The following is a 15,554-nucleotide window of genomic DNA, read 5'->3' on the forward strand; positions in this document are numbered from 1 at the left end:
TTCCTCCTTAAATAGGAGCCAACATTTATCAATTAAATAAGATCAGAGAGAAAAATTGGATAATTCCATGGACTCCTTTCACAGTCTGCTAAGCAAATGAGATTCTTTATTCTTTTCATTTGAGGGTACAGGAGAAAGAGAGGTGTTCCCTATGTATCAAGCATGTGCAATGTGCCAGGATAAATACAGTTCTCTCCATACTGTCGACTCATTTAATCCTTATACAACCCCTCGGGGCGGTCCCTATCATCCCACTTTTCTGACTGTGGAAAGGGAGGTTCAGAGGCGTTAAGGCATTGCCCACGGTAGAATTAGAAGTGTGAGGCAAAGCTGGGACTTGCACCAGGTCTAGTGGTGGCAGTGGCAGAACTGTATCCAGACAACCCGTCTCCCCGCCTTACAGAGCCCACCCCAAGCAACAGGTTGGGACTCCAGTCTGAGCCTGATGACCTGTTTAGAGCTCAGAAAGTTCTAGGTTTTCTATCCATCCTGCATCTTGACTCTCAGTTTTTTTGTATCATCTCCAAAATGGTATCTGAAACATAAGCATGTTCTCCTCAACGTTCTACTCTGTGCTTTGAAGCAGAAGGGTTAATGCTGTGGGGAAAGGCAGCATGTCCTGCTCCACGGGCTCACATACCAGTACTTAAAAAATACACAGGTGTGCAGGCAGACTCACACCATGCTAACAGCATGAGCTTTGGCTTAGACCTGCGTTCAGATCTTACGCTTGTGACCTGGAGTGAGTTACTGTATCTCTTAGCCCTCGGTTTCTTTACCCATAAAATGAGGTAATAATAATATTTACCTCATAGACTTGTGACTGAACAAGATTACAACTCAGGTCTCCTGTGTTTAGTTTCCACTAGAAACATACACTCAAACAGTTAAAAGAAGATTGAAATGTTTCATAACTTTCCAAGGCTTGTCATTTGTGAAACTCACGCAGATTCATAAATTTTGTGTCACTGGCTGATACCTCAGTTCAGTCATCAATGTATTGCTTTCATCACTCAAGAAATATTTATTGAGCACCAACTATATGCCGGGCACTGGGTTAGGCACTGGAGATACAGCAATTTTCAAGTAGCTTAGAGTCCAGCTAAGGCAAATTTGTACTATATTTATACCCATTAGAGATACACAGAAATGGTATTCACATACTGATTTATTAATGTGAGTGTACAGAACTGACATGCATGTAATCGTATTGGATCTACTGTTAATATGTTGCCCGTTGTTAATTATAATTACTATTGACTGTGGTTAATTTCCAACCCGACGTACTCTCAGAAAGAGCAGACAGCATCTTCCCTCCATTTGGCTGTCCTAAGGTGGCCAAGGGCGGTTGCTCAGGGGAGTGGGCAAGGAAGAGTTACACTGAGCGCTGAGTGAGCTCTCACAACCAACTGCCTGCTCTGCATTCCACTAACGTCCTTAACCAATGACAGGATATGCACACGTTCCTGGCATTGAAGTCTTTAGAGTTTAGCTGTTTTTAATTATTGAGAGCTTATGTCCTTCCATCATACAACCTGAAGTGAAGAGAGGCCAGGGCCTCAGCAAGGACTGGGTGCTGTCAGTTGAAGAACTTATTGTTTTACTTGTCTGGTTTACAGCGAGTTCTTTTCAGAGCTTTGTTTTGCTCTTTGGTTCCCTAATGGCTTTGATTTCACATATGCATGCAGTCAATATTAATTTTCTGTCCTATAGTAACAAGAAAAGAGTAAAAACAGAAAGAGAAAACCCTGTTTTCCTGTGTGGCTTGCACGGGACCGCCCAAAGGAGAAATTAGAGGAGCCTGGGGTGGCCCAATAGCCTGCTATTCAGAGCCCAGGTCACCTTGACTTGTACCTTGGCCCTCTCCTTGGTTCTTCTCTGGGCCGGGGGGTGGGGGGGAGGTTGGGGGGGGTTGGGGGGGGTTGGGGGGTGGAGTCAGCCTGAAGAGGAGGTAGAAATTTTTAAGGGCAAGATAATTCACAAGATCAGATATTGATAAAGTAACTTAAGGGATTTACATCACATTTAGAATACCCACTATAGATGGCATCCCACCTGTAGCAGAGAGGCTAATTGTTTGCACATCAAAAAGCCCTGCCCTTATTTTTTTCTCACTGAGGCTCCATATTCAGCAGCACTTCCTTTGATCGGGCAGATAAGACTGGGGGCCAAGTTTGATCTTTTATGCATCTTTATGACACTGCAGATGAAAACTGCCTGCCTGGTGACAGTGCTATTCTTTAACATTAGATTTTTACTGGCCAGGGGGGAGGACAAAAACATCATTCTTTATACTTATACAATATCACATTTGCCACTGAGAGGCTCGGATGTCCAAACATCCAGCCTCCCCACCGTTCCACTGCCTCATCTTGATCTTCACAGATGAAGTCCATCCAACTGTCCTCCTTTCTAGCTGACAGGGAGAGAGCCAATGAAATGCCTTTTCCTGTTGCTGGGTGACTGCGGATATTTTGAAAACATGTCCCATAAATGCAGCAGCTTAAAAGCCTGCCATTGGCTGGTTGGGCGTTCTGTGCATGGTGACGCGTGAGGCTGGCACAAGGGACAGGTGGGAACAACTATGCAAATATATCACTGGCCTGATGTCCCACTGGAGAGGAGAACTATTTCAAGGCTGAGTGACAACCATAACATACCCTGTAGAAGAAAAATAAATCTCCCCGAGTCTACATTTAGGCATCTGAAGAACGGTTACGGGAAAAAAGAAAGAAAAAGACCCCTCAAGGTTGTCTTACCCTCAATACCCTGTTTTCATGGTCTGATGAGCAGTTCTACCTGTCCTAGAAATATATGTGTCTATCTCCATATCTTTTGTAGTTCTGTGTTGATACATTTTAAAGTCCAAACTTGTTTATTCAGGGAAATAATTTAAACACTGTCAAGGAGGCCTTTTAAATTTTTCTTTGTCTCCTTGTCTCCAGCGCCCCTTCCTTCACCTTCCTCCCCTGACCTTCAAGTCCAAATATCCGGGGCCACAGGATGTGGTCAGTGTCAGGACCAGCACTGACTGCATTTTATCTCCCTCTGTCCACTTAAAATATTTGCATCCTGGTGGGAGGATAAGCAAAGTCTTGTCTAAACAGCTTTGGGATTCTCTTTGCAGCCAGAGAGCTGTTTGGATTCAAGTAACTGCTTTTGCTAACACTGGGTTAACTGTTCATACACAAATCTGCCAAAGAGCCTCTAGGAAAGAATGTCCTTCTACTAATTGAATTCTAATGAAGCCAGGAAGTAGATCAGGAATTGAGCTATTTTACTGTGAGTTTCAAACGTCAGATATAGGGATGTTTGGCTTTGATCTGCTTAATTCTTTAGTAGGTCCTAATTAGTTCAGGAAAAAATGACTATTCCAGAAGGTATCTGTGGTTTATTGGTGGATCCAGTTGAAGGGCACTTTTCTGGTTATACATCAGAGCCTCCAATGTTCAAGCACAATAGAAAGACACTGTTATGATAGGACCAGATGAAGCAGCTGTTAATGAGGAGTTCCTGGGCCAATTTAATTGGCACATCCCCGGAAGTTATATTTATTTGCTTTATAAGGTTTGGGTGAGTTTGAGAGTCAAATCAGGGTGACCATCAGTGGGATTAGCTTTGGATACAGAAATGCTTTCAGGACATAATAGAACTTTTTTTTCAATACTGTGATCTAGACAAAGTCTCTCGAGAAACCACTTCAGCAGATAGATCACTGGCGGGTATCACCCAGTGTCTACAAATTATGAATTATGAAGGGGCTATTGTGAGCACCTCACCTGTGCCTCAGGGAATCTGAAAGATACATGCATATAAACCTCACCTGTGAGGGACAGCTGTGATACTATCTGCCTCGTACCTCTCTCCTTTCTGGGGCTCTGGTCCTTCTTCCACTCGAACCACGTTTTGTCCTGGGAGCTGACATATTCTTCAATGACTACGCCCCTGTCACAGTTGATTGGTCCAGGGATGGGCACTTGACCCAAACTGGACCAGTTGGAAAACTTCCCTAAGATTCTCCAAACTGGAACTTGGGAATAGTTCTTTCTAGATGGGGTTGCTGAAAGATGAGAAACTTAGGCCCTGACAGAGGCCATGGTGACCCCTTTGTAAGGAAAGCCAGGCTGTAGTCAGCACAACTGGGGGCTCAAGCTGCAGTGACATAGTTCTGTCCATTTGGCTTCAGGGACCACCGGGGTGCTTGCTGCAGCCAGTTCCAGGAGTGGTCAGTTGGCTTCACAAGCACAGTCTGTGGGGCAGATCTTCCTTTTGGTATGCAGTGTACTCCCGTTTGTAACGCTTCCTGGGAGGAACTTTGGGCTTATGTATAGAAGATTTATCTGGGACCTTGCACCCTAAGCAATCCTGCCTTCTCATGAGTGAATTACTGTGCAGGGAGAGAAAGAGCTCCACTGGGGAGAGATGCTGAACATAGCCCACTGCACAGAGAGACATCCCTAACAATCTGATACTTGGACCTTTGGTTTTCAAGGGGGTTATCAAAATAACCAGCCTTTGTTCTCACACATAACTTCTCAGAGAACCAGAGGAAAGCTATATTCAAGGAGATAACTGATGGTCTGAAAGATATTTCAGGCAGAAGCATAAATTTCTCCACGGTTTTAAAGGGAGAGAGATTCCCATGATTTTTCATATTGGAGCAACGAAGTCATAGAAGGCATCTCTCCCTGTTCTCTTTCTTTTCTGAATTCTAGGGCTTTCCTCTTGGTAGTGGGGGGAAGAGTACAAAGTGTCCTTCCTTAAAATCTAGCTTCAGTGCTTCAAGGACTTTTTTGACACATGTAAGCCCAGTGGTGAGGATGGCCACCTGTTCCTGCAGAAACCATCACAAAGCTTGGTTTTCACAGAACTCCCTTCCGCCTCCGGAAAGGCCTGAGATGAATTATAATATATGTGAGGAAAATAAACCTAGTAGAGAGAGGAATGGGGTAATTCAGCCTAAGAGTTGTTTGGGATTTACCCTGGGGGGAAAATTGCTTTTAGATCCCATAAACCTATCCCTTGAAGTTACTTTTCCAGAATGCTAAAGGCAGAGAAAGCATACTTGCTGAAACAGTTGGGCTGGATTACTTTACAAACTATGTAACCTTAAAAACAAAGAGGGGTGGGATAGGGAGGGTGGGAGGAAGGGAGACGCAAGAGGGAGGAGATATGGGGATATATGTATATGTATAGCTGATTCACTTTGTTATGCAGCAGAAACTAATACACCATTGTAAAGCAATTATACTCCAGTAAAGATGTTAAAATAAACAACAACAACAACAACAACAATAAAAACCAACCAACCCAAACACCTGCAGCAGAATCTCTTGAAATCTGAACTCATCTATTAAGGAACTAAGCCATAATTACAGAAGGGCTCATAATCAGACCATAAGGATAGCGCCAAGCCAAGAGCAGAAAAATCTAAGATAAAAAAAGGTTCCACGTCGGGCCTCCCTGGTGGCGCAGTGGTTGAGAGTCCGCCTGCCGATGCAGGGGATACGGGTTCGTGCCCCGGTCTGGGAGGATCCCATATGCCGCAGAGCGGCTGGGCCTGTGAGCCATGGCCGCTGGGCCTGCGCATCCGGAGCCTGTGCTCCGCAACGGGAGAGGCCACAACAGTGAGAGGCCCGCATACCGCAAAAAAAAAAAAAAAAAAAAAAAGGTTCCACGTCATTTTGAAAGGGAATATAACAAATTCAGCGTGCCTACCTATATCTCATTTTTTTTCATTTGTACCCTATAATTATTTGGGCATTTCTCTGTACCTCAGTTTCATCATCTATAAAATATGAAAAATAATAGTAGGGGTTTTGTGAGGATTAAATGAGTTAATACAGGTAAAGCACCAGAAACAGACCTGGCACATGATAAAACGTTCATGAAACGTTTGTTGTTTTCCAGGTGACCGTCATACTGAGTGGACTGAACAGGTACTGGGCAGGAGAGTCCAAGGAAAGGACCTCAGCAGCAAAGAGTGAGTCCCCCAAACTGGCAGTGAGCTGTCTCCCTCAGCTGCCTGATTCATAAATAGGATGTAGCCACCGACGCCTCCCGAAAAGGCCTCTGTTAACATTCAATGAAATAAGAGCTACGAAAGCACTTTGAATCAGCAAGCATGCTACAGCTATAATAGCACTACTCTGAGCAAACAGCAATATTTAGACGTATATAATGATCGGTATCAGGTTATCCTACAGTAAGCCTAGAAAATGTATTTTAAAGTCCATCCACCTGGAGATGCTTAACAGCAGAATAGTATATAAGCCTTTTATCCCAGGATAGGTTGAAAACAGCCTGCCCTTTCATAAGTTCTCACCAGCTCTTCTCACACTGTCCTTTCATGGGTGTATGGATTTGATTACAGTGAATCTAAGGAAGTACCTGTAGGCGCTGCTCTGGGCAACCTTCTAGGGCCAACTAGGAGGCCAGCTGCATGGCCCCCAGCCTGGGGGCATGAGGCAAAATCTATTTTGAGCTTGGATCCCTTCTACAACAGGGTCTCACAGAAAGGATTCTAGAGTTTTCTCTGTTATAGTGTGACTGACAATTTTTCAATTTTTATTAAAATTCTTGCTTGTTCACACACTAATTCGTTTTAATCCCAACCAAATGTTTGAGGCCCTGGATGGAAACATCAGCCTGTATTACATGACAGTCTAAGAATAGTCTCTGTGGTTATTCTTGTTCATAATACTGAGTTTAATTTCTTGGTTTTGTGTATATGAGTGTCTAATGCAAAGACAGCTAAATCTTGCACAGTTATTGTGTCACTGACTATGGGGCTTCTGATGCCTGGTTAAGGTGATGTCTGTAAAAACTCCATGAATTGCTCCTAGGGAAACAAAAGCACCAGAAACAGAGTTACTATACCACCAACCAGCAGCATTCCTAGCAAGGAGAGCATGGAATAGCTCCACCAGCTCTGGTAATGAAAGGGCTGTTTTTGACGGGACAGAGCAGAGCCCCTCAGATGGCTGGGTTCAGGCCCTGTTGCAGGCATGCTGCAGTGCATGCGCAACAATGAGAATAATGGAGCATCTGACCAGCTGACCTCTGGCTACTGACCACACTACCTCACCATCCACATCGCCTCGCCACCAACTCCCAGCCCCTCCAAGGGGCCTCCCCGGCCGCCCACTGGGATACAGCCAGTGGGATGGCTTTGACCAGGCTTTGTCCGTAAGGCTGAACCACAGGGAGATTTTCCCAATCCTTCTGCCTCGCGCCTGGGCAAATGAATAAGCTGCCTGTGTCACTAACATATTCCAGGTCATGCACACACACAAACATTATGAGATCTTGGAATTACTTTTAAATGACTGTCTTTTGTGTTTTAACCATTTTCCTAGAAATGCAGCTCAGCAAATCCTTGCGTGGAGCAAGGATGGCACCCAGTGGCCAAAGTGTTTCATCTCAGATCTTGTTTTCTCACAGATTTTCTGTTGCTTTTCTCTTTGGAAACAATGAATGCCACAAGATCTCTTTCTAAAGCCAGAGTTGAAACTCCAGATCACCTGATCCCGTTGAGCTAAAGTGCACGCACACACACACACACACACACACACACACACACACACACTCACACACACAAATTGGGGCAGTATACAGAGATTAATTCAGAATAACTTCTAAAAATCCTCAAAGATTTACCTTAAATGTCTTGTGTTAAAGTCATCATATTGCAGATATGCAGATTATTGCTCATGATGTCCCTAATATCATACATCACCCTAGGAAATATTATACCAACATAAACCCAGTCTCACATTCTTCACTTCCTATCTTCCCCCAAATAGTCTCTAGTTCATGAGTTCTCATGCCTTAAGCATAATAAGACTTTATCTCCTGACAAGTGCTTTATCATTAAACTGATATTTGCAATCTCATATCCTTGTTATCTTTCCTACAAGGTACTTGGCAGGTCTGGAGAGCACAGGATAATAAAGTGAGACTGCTCTTTTTCCTTTGAGCTTTCCAGATGTCGAGAGATTTCTATACAGCTAGATAGCCAATCAGACTGTAAGGAAGACAAGCAAGATGTCAGGATAATGGATCATGTACCCTCTTGCTAAGAATGATGCAATATCTTCATAATGTTTGCTGTTTCCAATTTCCTTAGGTTTCTAAGCAGTCTGAAACCCCAGGGCAAGAAGTCACATGGACGGCACAACCACAACACAAAAAGAAGGTTCTAATAAAATAGCTAATAATAAAATATATTGATTGCCCAAAGAATACCACGAAAAGTCTCTTTTAAAATGTCTATGTTAAGTTCAGCCCCAAATTCTGTTTTTCTCAGACATCATCACCATTCATGCTTATTTGGCCCCGGGGCTGTTGAAATGCCATGAAGGTTCCAAGATAATAGTTAGATCAAAAGAAGTGGCTTCAGGATAAAAATCCATACTATTGCTTACACTTTCCTATTCAGCCACTTGGAAAGAAGCACTGTCTTCAGAGTCAAAATAAAACACTGGAGAGAAAAATCAAAGCCAAGCATGTGCATTGTTCTTGCTGGTGCTTTGGTTCTTGTTGTCTCATATGTAAAATGGAGCTGTGATAACCCTGCCCTCACCAAGAGGTTGTGAGGCTCAAGTGAGATAAAGGTATGAAAAGGTTTTTATATACTGCAAAGTCGTTATTTAAATATTATCATTCAAACATTCATAGGTAGCACTAGTGTAAGTTTTATTCTGAAGAGATTGAGACTCTTGTCTTACCTAAAATAATCACTTATCTTCCTCACGAGTATTATTGTACTATTTTACCCTTCAAATGTAATAGAGCAATGGTGGGCTTTGGAAATCACTTATAATATATAATTAAATCAAGTTGAGCCAAATCTTCTACCAAACACCCAAGTTTGTAAACAAAGCTTAATTTAAAGCTTAGGGTATTTAGAAATTATAAGGACCCCAAGATGTTTTGTCAACTTTATGTTGCTTTCTGTTTTATTTTCCCCTTCCCTCCTATAGATAAATTTTACAGGCTTGTAAAATTACAGCGTTTTATGGCTGGAGATGGCTTTGTTTTTCAGATGAGGAAAACTGAGGCCTAGAAATTTTAAATGAGTCAAGAGGTCTGGTGGCTGCTTTGTCTGCTTACATGTTTGCTCTCTCTTGCCTTACTGTGTCCGTGGCCTTACAAAGACTGCCTTAAAAGGGGCAGGTCTGGCTACTGAGGCTGTAGAAAACCCTTCAATCAGACACTCTCTCCTAATTTCATATTTCAGATGGTACCTTGGAACCAACAGAATCATGATTTGTACACGCTTTTAAGATGTTGAATAGATCCATTTTCAACTGAGAGAAAACATACAGAATTACCAAAGCAGTACATAATTTCAAAAATAGGTAGAAGGGAAAGAATACAGGCTCATACAAATAAAAAGAATCAGATAGGAATCCCGAGATTCAAGAAAATAATAGTTTTAAAGAATTCACTCAGCAGGGTACTGGTAGCAGGACACGTGACTGAAGAATCTCACTTAACATTAAAGAAATTGCTGAATCAACTAAGAATTAATGGCAACGGGCATTTGCCCTGCTGTAGAGCAAGGAAGGACAGATATTGTCATTACTGAATACTCCAAAGAGAACATCTTAAACAAAGACAATGAATCCCTTTATTTTCATACAATTTATGCTTCATAGGGAAATCCAGAAAACTAATAATCAAGAGCTTAAAACAAGGGGTTGAGGCAGGATTTGCAGACACTCTCAATGTCATAGACACCTGCTTCAAAATTCTACTCACATGTTGTAACTTCCTCTGCCATCAAAACTGCAAACAGTTCAATGAATTTGGTCACTTGGTAGAAATTTCTCCAGCACCCAGGAGCAAGGCATAGCTTTAGGTGATTGAAGGGTTACAAAAAGGAATTAGACAAGGGCTCTCACCTAAAAATGCTCCTAGTTTCACCAGATGCTTAGACAGGTGCACGAAGATTTATATCACAGGGTAGACACTGATAAGTACAGTGAAAGAATGAGCAGATCACCTTTGCCTGAGGACAGTTAGAATGACTTCATGGGGGGGCAACTGAGCAGGATGAGATGGGCTGTTAGGACTTTAAATATGCAGAGAGAGGAACAGGATGGGAACAAAGATAGGGAAGGGCAAAGTATGGAGAGAAAACGTCACATAGAACTTGTGTGAAGGGTGGGTAAATGGGAGCATGAGAAACAGGCCGGAAAAGTGAACTGGAGCTTAGAGCTCAGAGCACTTTTAATGCCCATTGAAAGAATTTGTAATGATGGACTCCAAAGGCTTATAGCAGATGCTAAGCATTGTGAGAAGGAAACTGGCACCAACGGAAGAGTACTGCTGATCTGGCAGCTGTGTAGAGGATGAATTTGGGAGTGCAGCAGGGAGCCCAGACAGGAGAGCACTGCATAGCCACCGTCTGCGTGAGAGAGAAGGAGGATCTGAACTGTGATGGCTGTGAGGATGATGAGAGACGCTCCAAGTCCGAATGGAGGGGACAGCGCATGAGAGTGGGGGGCGTGAGGGCTCAAAGATAACTGCAGTTACATCTACAGTGCGCATCTGGAGAGGAGGGTGAGGGGAGCGTAACAGGAGATTGTAGCTTCTACCTAAACTGAAGAAAGAGCAGAGAGAAAACCAACCATTGTGATGGCTAAGTCACGCCCACATCATTGAAGTGAGGGGCTATCGGTTCTTTATTTCTGGTTCCATCTCTGTAGTTGCAGATGGCTCTTACTAGAGAAAACCAGAGAGAAGGGAGAGTGATCCAGGCCCAGATGCCCTAGTGTTCTGGAAGGTTCTGAGCCCTTTGGCCTTTACAGATCCCTTCATCGTTCAGGGGTCAGGGCTCTAACTGGGCCACCCTGTCGCCTTACACTGCTGTCTTCCCTGGAGCTTCAGGACCCACTGCTCTGAAACCAAAACCCAACTGCCTTTGATTTCATTCCCTCAGGCTCAGACTCCCTGAGCCTTCAAGTGAACGCAGGGAACCCAGCTGTGTTAATGGGTAGAGGCAAGAAGGTGGGAGGATCTCTGCCCAGGAAACGTAGATGTTCATAGTGCCCTTTGGGAGACAGCCTTCAAATGGAAAGAAGTGACAAATAGTGGCTATTTAAGGTGATCTGAGAGGAGGTCAGGGTCACCACAGGATGTATTTGGCCAGGTGGGTCCTTGAAGAGCCCTCCACTCAGAGACGCTCAGTTCAGCAGGAGCAAAGGTCAGCCTGGACTCGCAGCCCTGGCTCCCCTCACATCACCCCCCCACCCCCGCCGCCTAGTATTTTCTACACTCAGGAATGACAAAGTACAAGCACCTTTTTTCTGATGTGGCATTTGATAAAGACACAATTCATCAAGAGGACTGTGTATGAACACATGGACATCTGAACACAAGGACTCCACATATTTATGGGGTTGTCCTAAGCAGCTCAGGCCGTCAGCTCAGTCTGCAGCCTTAGGAGCAGAAGATGCCCATTAGGATGCGGACTCAGCTGTTTCCCCTGCAGTCAATTTCTTGCTGCAGGTTCAATAACTTTCCCTGACGATAAAAAAATCTGATATTAAACTCAGCATAAATACTATTTAAAGTCAAAACAACCTCCTCAATTCCAGAGGTGGGGGGACCAGAGAGGAGACAGAATAGGTTAGGTGTAAGATGATAGCCAAATTCTGTTCATAATGCTGTGAAGTCATCTTTTAAACAACCTTAGAAATAAGCTGGAGTGAACTGGAAAGTCATTGTTGAGATTCCCAAAGGCAGCCTTTCATGAAGGCTGTGAGGGCTGAGACTAGAGAAACAAGGGAGAGTTCTTCTTCCCTCCCTGGCACGCTGAGGCCTGGGGTTACCCCTGGGCCGTGAAGGCACCTCTGTGGGAACACTCAGCCTGCGGGAGAGCAGCTGGAAGATGTTCCCTACTGACAGGGGTGGGGAACACGAGCTACCCAAACCTCTGCCACGCAGCGCCCTGTGCCACTTCTCCCCTCTCTCTATAGTGCACTTGTCCTCTGCAAGAAGCTGCTGCAAGGATTGGGCTTTTCCACAGCTCCACAAATGGAGCTGGCAGGGCAGTGGTCAGCACACCTGCTGCCTTCCTGCAATTAGAAAAAGATGCACCCTCTGGAGGCTCCATTACTAAAAAGCATCCCATGCACTTGGCTGGCCAGGTGGGGATCAGTCCCAACTCCTGCCTCCCTGTGCAGGGACCCTTGTGCAGGGCCCTATGACAGACACATCCACCGGCATAGCAGCAAGGGCGGTTCTGAGGGCAGGAACTTCTTATTAAAACATCTGAATATTTCATGGGTCAAACGTGTCTCCTGAAACTTAATTACTTAAAAAAATAGTACATCACATCCCATTGCTCAGCCTGTCCCCTGCCATCCATCTCACAGAGGAGGCCATAAGATCCTATTTTTGATGTAGCCGTTCGTATTTTGGTACATAAAGGCCACAGGGAGCACCTATCCTCAGTGCTTTATTTGCCTTACCAGGATGTTAATTTGTGGCCTAGGCAATAACACTGAAAACTTGAAATATGCAAGAGGCAGTCCAAACCCAAACACCCAACATGAGTTATTGGCGTTTAATTACTGAGGCAGTTAAACAGTGCTGTAAACGAGTTCATCTCTGATTGCAGCCATAACCCTTGCAGTTTGGAATTGAAAGAAGGGATGATAGAAGATGGCAATATAACATGAGGACGTCCATGAGTTGGTTTTAATTGGTAAACTGGCATATATAGTGATAACTGTTTGGTCTGTCCACCGCACTGGAATCCTAGGAAAGTGCATAAAATTACGGAAGCATATAATTGGTGTACTAAACTCATTTTCTTATGTTATCACAGATGACATCTTCAGGTTATTAAAAGCCTTTAAACCAGTCATCTTCAAAGAGATCTAATTGACAATATGGTCTTTATACATTATTCCTGTTTGCACAGAGCAGAAGAGATGTAAACAGACACTAAAATCTGCACAAATTTTCTGGGCACATCTTTCTTATTTCAAGTTCAAGGAAGATCAGTAAATGTTAATGAGGATAAAAACCATTCTTTAGATCCTGGTTTCCTCATTCAATGCACAGGGCACCAACCCATAAAGGATAAACTAATATTATAACCTGAATCAGACTTTTAAAAAGTTAACTCATTAGTTCGAGGAAGTTCTGTGATCTTTTCATGTATAGGAGACCCTACATAAAGGACTGTTTCCCAAGGTATAATGATATATTAGAATGACAAAGATGGGCTTAGGTTCTGACATTCTTGGATGAGCAATTATATGTTGTTTCACCTACTTATTCTGCTTAGACAATCTAGGGGCACTTCTGGGACGGTTTTCACTCTCTAACCACCATTCACCCACCCACCACCACACACCTTTCAAGGAGATTTTTCCCAACAGGAGAAATAGGATTAACTGAACAAAACAAAATGAACAGAAACACCCTCCCCCCGTCTTATGGCATTCTAGAATAGGAAAAGAAATCCCCAAACATGGAAGAGTGTGAAAGAGGAAGAAAAGGTAAGAGGAAAGGTAATGTAGTATCATCCTAGCATGAATGATTATTGAAGATTCACTACAGGTTTATCATATAGGAAATCTGTGTTCCTTTAGGCCATACCACCTAGGAGTACAAATAGTAGTGAACTGAAAGTGATTAATGGTATGTATAACACTCTCCAGTATTTTGGGATCTCCATCTCTCTTACTTGTTTCTGGGAGTACTCAAGGTTCTTGTCCTTAAGATGTCACCACTCAGCTCACAGTGAGTCTTTCCACCTCTGCTGGTCATATTGGTAGGCAGGTGTCTTGCCTCTGGTCCATAGTGATGCTTCCTTCCATTGGGCTGCTGCTTCCTGTTGTGTGCTACTGACACTCTGGAATCCCTGTGCTCTTGGGGTAATTTAATGCACTGAAACCATACTAAACTCCATGCCTTTTGTGTCCATTCATGTTCTTAGCTGAGAACATGAATCCATGGGAAGCTGGAGTAAGAGACAGATCCAAGAGACAAACTCCATGCTGAACCTGGAATCATCCAGACACTGAGGCCCATGGCCTCAACTCCCAAAAGGGAGAGTTTTTGACTCAGAAGGGCCTCTTAGTCTCTCATGTAAACAGACCACATCTCACTGGTTTTCTAGACATGTCTGAATCCCAGATATGGTGAAGCTTAGGCTGCAACTGGAATTTGACCTGTGTACATATGTATTTGACCTCCAGATCCTGCTAGCACTCGATGATGAAATAATTTTCTTCCCAAAATTCTGGCTTAATCTCTGAATCGCTGATCACTAGCTTGGTCCCAGCTGGGCATAATCCAACACACTGAAACTCAGCCATTCTTTAACTCATGAAATCTCATGGATAACTCTGATTCTACATTTCCAATCTCTCTTTTCTCTCCCTCCCTCTCTCTCTAAATATATATATTATACATACATACATATAGATATATAGTACTAGCTCTGTTAAAAAAGTATTGCAGTAGCCAAGGTTACAATATTTTTGAATATATGCATAGTTTATTTGTATATATTGGTCAAAACAAAGCACTTATTTACTGTGATTTAGCTACAATGTTAGGAAACTGCCATTGCACACACTCTACTGTGAAACTTCAGTAAATACTTTTCTATGTGCAGGATTATTTTAAGCCCACTGCAATTATAAGACATCAGCTACCGATTATGATAATGTTTTGTTTACTTTATATATCAAGAAAAAAAGCCATTAGGTTAAAATTATCTACTATATCTCAGTTATATGGTAACAAGATATTCACTAATATCTTACAGGATAAAATCTGGAATACATCACTTTAGTTAATAATCTTGATCATTTTAAGATGAAATAACCCTTTTTTTTCTCAGATTTAAATACTTCATGTTTTTAGTATGTTTGTGAACTAAAAATAAAAAAAGCATGGCAAATTCCAAGACAATGGTGTTTGCCTTACTCTAAGGAAAGAATTAAGCCTAAACATAGGGCAATACTTTTAGAGAGTAGAGAGCTATTGATTTTGGCTGCTCTAGCTCTAGACATGTCCCATCACATAGCTTCTGCAGTCATATTTAGTCCATTATGAGCTTTGCTGTATTTCTTCCTGCCTGCCTCTTTCATCTTTTGGTAATTAAGATGATTATAAAACAGTAAAAATATAAAACACAAAACAGTAAAAACAGTAAAACGTTTATGGAAACTTATTTCCATAAGTAGAATTGCTAGGTAACTGAACTTGATTAAAGTAAAAAAGCTTTAAATATTTTTGATGGAAATATTTATCAAATGTATATAATATAAAATATAAAAATTATATATAAGCATGTTTTGAACATTTTCTTAATGACTAATTGTTTTGAGTTACAGGACACTAATGCTTTTTGGATTGATTCAATCGTTCATTCATTCAACCATTCAACAAGTATTTATTGAGTGCTACTATGTTCCAAGAACTGTGAAAGGCAGTAGAGATAGAGCAGTGAACAAAACATACAAAAAGCACTGCCCTGCTGGTGCTCATATTCTAGGTGGCATGTAGAATGTTTATCTCTA

The 15,554-nt window shown here is 42.6% G+C and overlaps 1 protein-coding gene across 1 annotated transcript in view; it reads right to left on the reverse strand.

Moving 5' to 3' along the window:
• The window catches only part of PDE11A (phosphodiesterase 11A), a 440,483-nt gene that overhangs the window by 131,613 nt on the left and 293,316 nt on the right, over nt 1-15,554 (reverse strand). The window lies entirely within an intron of this gene.

This window comes from Mesoplodon densirostris, chromosome 8 (assembly GCF_025265405.1).
Source record: "Mesoplodon densirostris isolate mMesDen1 chromosome 8, mMesDen1 primary haplotype, whole genome shotgun sequence".
Taxonomy (NCBI): Eukaryota; Metazoa; Chordata; class Mammalia; order Artiodactyla; family Ziphiidae; genus Mesoplodon; species Mesoplodon densirostris.